Here is a 9387-nt window from a genome sequence, read left to right on the forward strand (position 1 = left end):
CTATCCCGCAAACGCCGGTGGCAGGAGCTGTGGTCCGAGCTCGGCAGCGCCCAGTCGAAGCGACCGCACCGCCAAGATGGCGACTGCACAAGCCACGATGACCCGCTTTCCCTGAACTGTTTCTTTGAGAAGCTGCGGCATGGACCAGTGGCAGTGCAGGACCGAGTCTGAGTTTGGCGTCGTTTCCCTTTTTTTTTTTTTTGCAGTTCCCACCACCAACTCCCGCCCCCACGGCGCGACTACCCGCCCGGATGTCGACGTCCGCTGGAAGGGAGTGAGTTCTCGGTGGTCGCAGTAATTGCTTATTTGTGTATATGTAGCTGTATCACTTTTGTAAATAGTCCATCGCAGATTGTACATAGCCATAGTCATGAGATTAAACTTAATAAATTATTGTCGAATTGTGCAGTCCATAATTTTGTGTGGAAGCGGCCGCCATCTTGGTAGGCTTAGCGCAGTCAAACATGGCGTTCTTCCTCACGGCTAATTGTACGCGTCGTACGACTAAGGTTGCGTCACCTCAAAACTACTGCGGTTTCGTTTAATGGTCAAAGCTGCGTATTTTTCTCGTGGTTTCCTGCACTGCTGAAACTTTATTCCGCTCTTCGCACAATTTACCAAAAATCTGTTTACGTCGTCGCGGCCATTTACGTGCATTTCTTTTGTCTGTAGGTGACATGATCGATTCCAGGGTAAACGGTTCAGTCTTCGCTGCAGTTAACTTGAAGAATGGATTACTTTCTTGTTTTGTAATAGATAACCCAAGCCGAAGAGAACACTTCGAGCGACCTTTTCGTTTTAAAGCGACTTGCGTTTCAGGATAGAGGCCTTCTTGAGTGACCACAAAGGGAGCACTACGGTAATAAGCAAGTGAACGCACAGACCCTAGCGGAATCGTCGGAGCATGAACGCATTTGAAATCCTCGTCGACTTCGCTGCACCAGTCGCGGTTTCACTTCATTCCACAGGGTTTGCCCGTTCCTTTTTCTTGGCATGGCATATATTGGTGTCCTGGTAAATTCAATGATTTTGTGCAGTTAGCGTGGTTACAGCTATTGTCATGTTTACCTGTTAAAATTGCTGTATGTTCGAAACTTAAGTGTTATCAACCTTAATTCAATTTGCTTTATGCAGTTATAATTCGCAGTTAGACTTGCTGTTATCAACCTTAATACAGTTCGCTATAGGCAGGCGTAATGTATAACTTCACACATTAATAGTTGATATAGCCCCTTCATAAGCAGTTAGGGCAAGTTCATTCGAAAAACCTGATGCCTGCATTTTGCTTCTGATTTTTCTTTCCCATTTCTTTAGCTCCACGAAGGTCAATTTTCAGAGAAAGTGACCAGACTAAAAGTTGAAAGTACTGGAAAGGATCTGTATGGAAAAAACGCAAGCAGTATATTAAAAACAAGGAAGTTGTCAAGGAAAACCTAAAGAAGCCACTGCACTGGTTCAAAGGAAACGCTGAAGCAGGTGGTTGGAAGTTGACAGCTATGAAGCGTAAATGTCCCGGCCATCTGAAGAAATCCCTAGCAAGTTGCATAATGGGTCTTCACGCGCGGTAAAGGTTAAGTATGTTTTCCCTTGGAAGAGCTGCACATTGAAGTTAATCAAGTTGCATGTTCAAGTTGACTTACAAGCCTTGAAGTATACAGAACCGAATTTGCACATTGGAGTTCGTGCATTCAAGCTATAAGTATACGGCGTCCAATTTTATAGTGCGCTCAAGCTATGAAGTATACATGCCCAGTTCACAAGTTGTACATTGAAGTTCGCATGCTCAAGATATCTGTACAGTAGCCAGTTTGTACAAGTAGTGTATTCAAGCTGTGAAGTATAGTGCGGTATTTTCAAGTTGAAGTTTTACTCAAGCTCAGGAGGAATACGAAGTTTCAATTTTTTTGAGCTCTGACTTGACACGTTTTCAAGTCACCACATACAAGCATGAAGTACCAGTTCGAAGATTCGCCATTCGAAGTGGGGGGGGGGGGGGGGTGGGGGGAAAGTGACCGACTGAAGTTGTGTACAGACGAAGAAATCTTTGAGAGCAAGGCGAAGTAGGTTGTACCTATATCAAGTTCCAAGATTGACCTTGAAGGAAAAAGTTTCCCAGCTATCAAGTTTCGCCACGGGTGGCTTGGAGGGGGGGGGGTAGGGGTGACTGACCAAACTTTACTTATGCATACAGCCCAAGAAGTTTGAGATCAAGGCAAAATAGGTTGTAACCTGCATCAAGTCCCAAGATTGGCCTCGAAGGAAAACAAAATCTGCTAGCAAGTTTTGCCACGTTGCATCGGAATTGGTTTGCCCTTTTTATCTTTTTAACTAGATTGTGAAATTGTGCTGCGTTAGGCTATTGAGCGAGCGAATTTTCATGTGTATTTAAATCAGTAGCAGCAGCAGCACTTTAGCAAGGCTAGGCACGAAGCCTAAGAGTTGGAGGCTCAAGCACGTTTGTTTTGCAGGTATTCATGGTCGAGGCCAGACAAGATTAGCGGCTAATGGGATCAAGGAATCTTGCATTGAAATTAAGTGGGACTGAGAAGAGATCGGAAAGTAAGGCAGAGAAGGTGCCATCCAACAGTGGGTACTCAGGCTTAGGTCCTGACAAATTCGTTCTCCGGTGGTTCACAGGTATTCGTGAGTTTCCTTGTAACAATCCTGCGCTTGTTTTATCTTGTTTGCGCACGTGTCGGTGCTTGTTGCCCGCTAATCGTTTCCCCTCCTCTGTTTTTCGAAATGCATATCCGGGAAGCTCATTTTTCGGCCCAATTTTGCTCATTCTGTGGCATGTCGTGCATCGATTTTTGCTCTTGGCGGGGTGGGAAGGGGGTCGTGTTGTATGCCTTGCTTTTGAGCCATTGCAGCCTACTAGGTACCACATGACTCGCATACCTCACCCGGATGACGTAGGCCTCCCTAGTGACGCCAACACTACTGAGACTTTTCTCGTGGTTCACCGTGGCCTGGAGCCCCTGCATTTGCTTTCTTCCATTCTGCCTGGTGCGCCGTGATCTTGTTTTCATTTTCTTCAGCTGCACGGAAAGCCTTTAGTAAGCCATTTGTGAATGGGGTTTGGTTCTTCCTGTAAGATTGCATGGATTGTTGCATATAACGACCAACTGCAAATTGTGCTTTGCTTGTCTTACGGATTGGGTATTGCAAGGCTTTATAATGCTTTAAATAATAATGAACGTAGGGGGAAGAGGATTGATGTGGAGTAATCGCGAGTCTGCAGTACCACCTGCGTTTGAGCACATGGACGCAACCTGCTTTAAGCCTTGCATGTAATTTCTGGGCACTTGTGGAGCAATGTGGGCTGATGGGGGGGGAGGGGGAGTTGATGGAGCGTGTTTTTGCAGGAGCTAGATGTTCATTGGCGTAAAGGAGGTGCAAGCAAACCCTACTGCTGTCTGCAGTCGTGATTCTTGCGGGTAAGGGGTTAGGGGAGGTGGGTTATGGAATTTTGTGGAAGTTGGTGTGCAGTGCCGAGAAACCTGTCATTGGCGGGATCTGGAACAAGAGCCGCTGTTGTAAGCTTTCTTTTCCTATTGGGTGGGGAGGGGGTCGTCTTTAAGCTTTGTGTCCTATGCGCCCTACAGTGTGGTGTAAGCGGCAGTGCCAGTCTGCACAAGAGGACCAAACGTAAGCATTGTAAACTTTTTAAAGTGTTCCTTGTGGTAGAGGAATTTATAAAATTAGTTGGCAAGGGGTAGGGGGGTTTAGTTAGGTAATAAAAAAAAAAAGGGGCAGGTTAACTAGTGCTATCGTGTTTTTGCAGCGTGAATCGCCGAATTAGGTGCTATCCGGACTGCGTAGTTGCTTGTGGTAGAGGAATTCATAAAAATAGTTGGCTTAGTTAGGTAATTAATAAAAAAAAAAGGGAAGGTTAACTACGGCTATCGTGATTTTGCAGCGTGAATCGCCGAATTAGGTGCTATCCAGACCGCCTTGTATTTAGTGTTCTGCGAGCTGTTTGTTGGTGCTGTGTGTGGGCGTGCATGAGTCCTTGCAGTTCCGTGCCGACCCCCTAGATTCCTTCCGTGTGGTGCGTGCAGTCTCCACTGGCTGGCTGGCAAAAACGGGACGCGGTTCCCGGTGTGCAAGTTTTCGGGTCTTCGCGGAGATTGGTGCAGGAAGTACCGCTGTAGACCTTGACAACTTTGTTTCTGGCTATTGCCTCTTTCTCTGCTCAACGCGTGGCTTTGGGCCCGCCGCTTATCTTACCATTGGAATGCGTGCACACCTAGGCGGGGAGTCGAGCAAAAACCCCCTGTACCTCCCGGTGGCCGAGCCCTGGTTCCTTAACGCTACTACTGGCCCTGGAGCGCCCTGGCCCTAAAGCCTGCCCGCCGCGAAGACTAAAGGCTGTACCAAGCTTCTCGACCGGGCTGCCACGAAAGGCAATTTCTTACCTCCTGCTTCCCGGCTGTCCCTGTTACGAGGACATCGTGGTGTGCACGTGGTTGCCCTCCCCCGAAGGTTTGCAACGGGGCTTTTGCTTTTAAACCTGCTGTTCATGGGGCTGTGTTCTGGGCTGTTTCAATGTTGAGGGTGGTTGTGGGAAGCTTGTCGGGATTTAGCTAGCCTATGCGACACAAACGGGGGGGTGTACCTGACGGGGATCACCTTGGCGTGTAAGGTTAGCCAGGCAGCGTTGCGGTGGGTGTGGGAAGCGGGCGTTTTCTTGCAGCTCCTGGCGTGAGTGGTGACGTGTGTGCTATGCGGTGCCGTTGCGCGGGTGAGAGGCGTCTCGTTCCGGGCGTGGCTGTGTCAAGTCCGCCGTCGCATTTGTGTGCCGCGATGCCTTCCGACCGAGGCAGGAAAGGGAGAGCAAGGCGCTTCGGCGAGGGTCCCGCCACGGCTGGGGTTCGAGCGGGGGTAGCCGCGCCGGCTTCTTCGGAGGGTGTGCGTCCGCCTCGTGTCCGGGCGGTCGTCGGTCTCCGCGGTGTCCGGTTCCAGTGGTTCCCGTGCTTTCCCGGCGTAGTGTGCGAGGACTGTCGGCGACGCGTCTTCGTGCGGGTTGAGGCGTGCCAGGTTCCCCCTTCGTCGTTGGAGGATCGTCGTCCTAGTGTTGTCCGCCTTCCCACGGTGGAACTCTTCGGTCCGGATTTCCAAGATGGTTTCTTTCCCCTGCCGTGAGTGCCCCAGTGCGGCCTCATTCGCGTCATCACCAGCCTGCGGCCTGTCTACCGAGATACCATCGCAGCTACCTTAAAATTTCAAGCCCCTTCATGCACCAATTGCACTGCCGAGATGTCATCGCTGCCACCCTAAGATAGCAACACCTAGTACAAGTGGAATTTAGATTCACTATCGATTTCAAGCCCTGCATTATTTTCTGCTGATGTGAAGAGGCTGAGCACCCAAGAAAATGAAGCGTATTTAAATCTTGCCAAATGCTACATCATTATGAATATGAAAAAGCATTCAGAACTGAAGATGCAGATGTTTATTCCCACTGATGCTTTGAAGAACTTTTTCAAATACCTGTAAAGTTGTACCCCCAGTTTTATGTAATGCAAAAGCAATATAGTCTACAAAATAAGTACATTTATAGAGCATTGTATTCAGTAATATATAGGCTTGAGTTGCAATTACCATTGCACTATATTGTGAATAGGCCCTTCTAACTACTCGAAAGCTTTTTATGTGCATAACTGATATTGCCAATGACGCTATCTTGCAAATGATGACTGTTAGCAGGATAATGTATGAAATAGGCACCTTGACTACCAGATGCTCGAGGCACTTGCGTGGAAGTTGAAATTGCTTAATTGTCATGGAGAAATGCAGCAGTGCAGCTATAGTATTCATTTATCTATCCCTTGATGTGAAAAGCTTTCAATTCGTACTTTTCCCATTCAACTGCAGAAATGTTTTTGTTCATGGATTCTTAATATTGCTGTATGTGTCGTTATATTCCACCTCGTAATTGATTCGTACGATTTCAGCTTCTCTATTGCCACCAATATGCATTCAGTTGGTTTATTGCATGCATGCAAGAGATGAGCAGGAAAGCTCATGTAAACATATCCCAGAACTTCCTAATGCTATGTCCCATGGTCTTTGAAAAGCAAGCATGCCCTGCAAGTGTCCCTCGGGAACATCATGCACATTTGTGAAATGCGAGGCTTTTTCCTAAACTTCATGCAGGGTGCGCAAGACATGCCATTTACCTGTCTACATTTAGGCACCATACATTTGCACAGGCAGTTTGAGTGTACCCAACAGCTGCACATTCTTAATAGCAAGGCAGGCTGTACAAGCATACTAAAAATTATTGCCCTGAACTGCATGCCATATTTGGCATCATGACATAGTGCATAACATACTTGTGATGGCCATTTCCTATTAAGCCAGATTATTACACTATAGACTTGTAGGCTGTAAAAGTGTGCTGACCAAGTTGCAAACAGCTGTGTGCAGTAATTGGCCGCACTTACTACAACTAGTCCGCATTGGTAAGGTAGTTATTCCTTCAAAATGTTTGTCTCCAACCTGAGAAATTCAATTTGCCTGCAGTACAATCCTTGCTTTGCAAGGTCTGATATGCTTGGCACATTTGTTTTCTGAAAGATGTTGGTATGAGATGTAATTGTAGAATCATACTGCTGGCAATGAATGAATCGTATGAGGTGTCAGTGTGTTGCAATTTCCACATTCTACAACTGTCGTACTGGTACTTCTATATAGATCTTGATGTATTTCAAACAATTCCATAATGGAGTACTTCCTCATGCTACAACTGCCTTCCTGTTACTTGTATATAGATCTTGATGCATTTTAAACAATTCCATAACTGAGTACACGTTTTTCAACTACTTGGTACATAAGTATTTGAATGTTCGTAGAGCTTTCTACACAAGCTACTCTGCAATTAGAAGTTTCCAATTGTACAATTCTGTAAAGGCTTCAAGGGTATTGATGCATTCAGCTGCTAAATCATGGCAGATTCTGCTCTCTGCCTGCGATATCCATGAGCTTTTTGAGTTTATGCATTGAACATTCGTATTTTAAGCCTGCAATTAGCAGCAGTTTCAACATTGCCCTGATAAATTTTCTCATTCCATCCAAACTTTTCTTTAACTGTATAGTCATAAGGCCTGCATCGACAAACGTTGCTGTAAATAAGGTCAATAGGTTCCACAAACATAAGCCCATAAAAAGAATTTCTATTTATAATATCCGATGCTAATAACATGGCTAGTTGAAAAAAGTGGTGTGGAATCCGGGGCAGGTGCCAGGGGAGAAGGGAGCCTGCCAGAAAATAATCTTTATTAACAGCAACGTTACGGCTGTTGTCCTGTAAGCAACATGATAAACACTTAAGCATATTCCTGTGAGCAACAAATTATTACTTGCCAAGATGAAATAAAGAATCTTTAAACCATGTATACACAAGGTTGCCAGAGTGTTATTCACCAGGTGCAGGCCAAAAAGAGGTGGCAGCATTTGGGCTTTTGGCCCTAAGCGTTCAGCCACTGCCCATTGCAGTAGACTGTGCGAGGGCGTTCTGGGAGTGCCAGCTTGAATCCATGACCCCCTTGAGACTGGTTCCCTCGTGCTCGGGTTTTTTTGGTTCAGTTGTGGAGGGGTGTTGGATTAAAGCCTGTGCTCTTGTAGATGCTAGTGTTATTCATAGCGAGCCCTGAAGATTCTGCGTAGAAGTGTTCTACTACTGGAGACTCCAGTGGTACAATGAATGGTATAGTATACCTTTTGTACTCTGGGTGGGCAGTTTCTTTAGCTTTTCTGCTTTCAGTGTTAAATATGTGAGTAGCAGCAATGGCTGTTACACAATTTGAGATTTTTTACTTGCATGTGCACAACATGACCACCATATTTTCTTCCTTAAGAATTGCTCTGAATCTATACTGCTCATCAAATAAAGTGTGTGCCTTGTGTTCCACATATCTTAGTGGCTTTGGTAAATATACTGCTAAAATGAGTGGTTCTGTTTTGCGCTTCCATGGCACGACAATTTCCGAACAATTCACTTCCATGAATGGTTGTCTTTACAAGGGGTCCGGAAATGAATTTTTGTGATTACTTAAGATGCCTGCTCCGTGAACTCTGAACAGTCTGACATGTGGTTCAAGAATGACTCTTGGATAACATTGTCTTACGCATCCAATGCTGTGCCAGTTCATGTGAATCTGCCATGAAGTGAAACTGGAGGCTCTCATTCAAAGCTACATGTAAATGGAATACAGCTGGTCACTATGACCAGCTTCTCTAGAGACAATAAAAGTGACGAGCTTTCTTGGGTTTTCTTGTGTGACTGAATTGTACCAGAGGCTAGTCTTGGTGTGTGCACACCATCTTTCCGAGGTATGTACTGCTGAAACTGGTACTTGGCTTGATAACATGAACTGTTGCAACTCTTGGATGTGAAGTTGAGATATAGTGCAGCAGAACGTGGGGCTTCTTATCCGTGGTTTATGCTCAAGTGTTGGTGTAGAGGCTATAAAGTAGCAGACAATGCATTGTCTGAACAGTGCATATGCTGCTAAAATGGTTGCCAATGCATGCATTTGTGAATACTTCACAGTATTGTATAGGGAGCCAGTAGGGTTACTGCAATGATTTAGGAACATAGAAAATGTGGTTTCTGTCCAGTAAGAGTGGAGAAACAAGGTACTGGATATGGTATTCCACTTTAGAATAAATTTGCTTGGTGCAAGTTCATTTTCGATACGGTGAACTGAGAAAACCGCGAATTTGCCACCTTTTGGTGGCGTGAGAGTTCATCATAAAGGTACGCACAAATACGATTTGCCAAAATTATGGGATGAGGTATGAAAATGTGCAAGATGTGGTTTCATATTTGCTAAGGTGAACTTGGAAGTAGTATGCGTTTTGAATAATCAAGCAATGCTTAAAAAGTGCGGATCAGTATCTGCTGCCCATTTCAATTTTGTTAAGAGGTACTCTGTATGGTCTTGTTGACTCCAAGAGGTGGAGCAAGTGTTGCAAAGGGTTTCGAAAATGAAGCTATTTAAATGTATGGGACAACTGGCTTGTGGAAATTTTTGCATTACTTTAGCAAATATGCTTCTCTGACGACAAGCTGAAACGTGTAATGAAATGGAAAAACTTGATGCAGATCTAAAAAGGTATAGAACATGTCCTTTCAAATAACAAGTTTGCTACCTTTTTACGTGGTGAAATTAAGGTGTTGGTATGGTGTTAGTCATTGCTAGACTGAGCAATGTACTTTGATCAACGAAAAATAGAGCAATGCTAGAATGAGTTGTCCTGTAAGTTTCGATGAAGCGATGGTGCATGCATTATGAAGTAATGGTAAAAAAAAACCACTTATAAATGCTGGGAACTATGGTTTAGTAGAGAAACAAGTTTCTTGATGTGGTTTTCCAGTGA

At 45.2% G+C, this 9387-nt stretch overlaps 1 protein-coding gene across 7 annotated transcripts in view; it reads left to right on the forward strand.

The window, feature by feature from the left end:
* LOC142588518 (L-asparaginase) overlaps positions 1 to 7400 on the forward strand; it is a 108800-nt gene extending 101400 nt beyond the window's left edge. For all 7 annotated transcript variants that reach the window (XM_075700341.1, XM_075700338.1, XM_075700339.1 and 4 more), the window contains one exon: positions 207 to 7400. The gene's annotated coding sequence lies outside the window, so the exon portion shown is untranslated. The remainder of the gene's footprint in view (positions 1 to 206) is intronic.
* The last annotated feature ends 1987 nt before the right edge of the window (positions 7401 to 9387 follow it).

This window comes from Dermacentor variabilis, chromosome 7 (assembly GCF_050947875.1).
Source record: "Dermacentor variabilis isolate Ectoservices chromosome 7, ASM5094787v1, whole genome shotgun sequence".
Classification (NCBI taxonomy): domain Eukaryota; kingdom Metazoa; phylum Arthropoda; class Arachnida; order Ixodida; family Ixodidae; genus Dermacentor; species Dermacentor variabilis.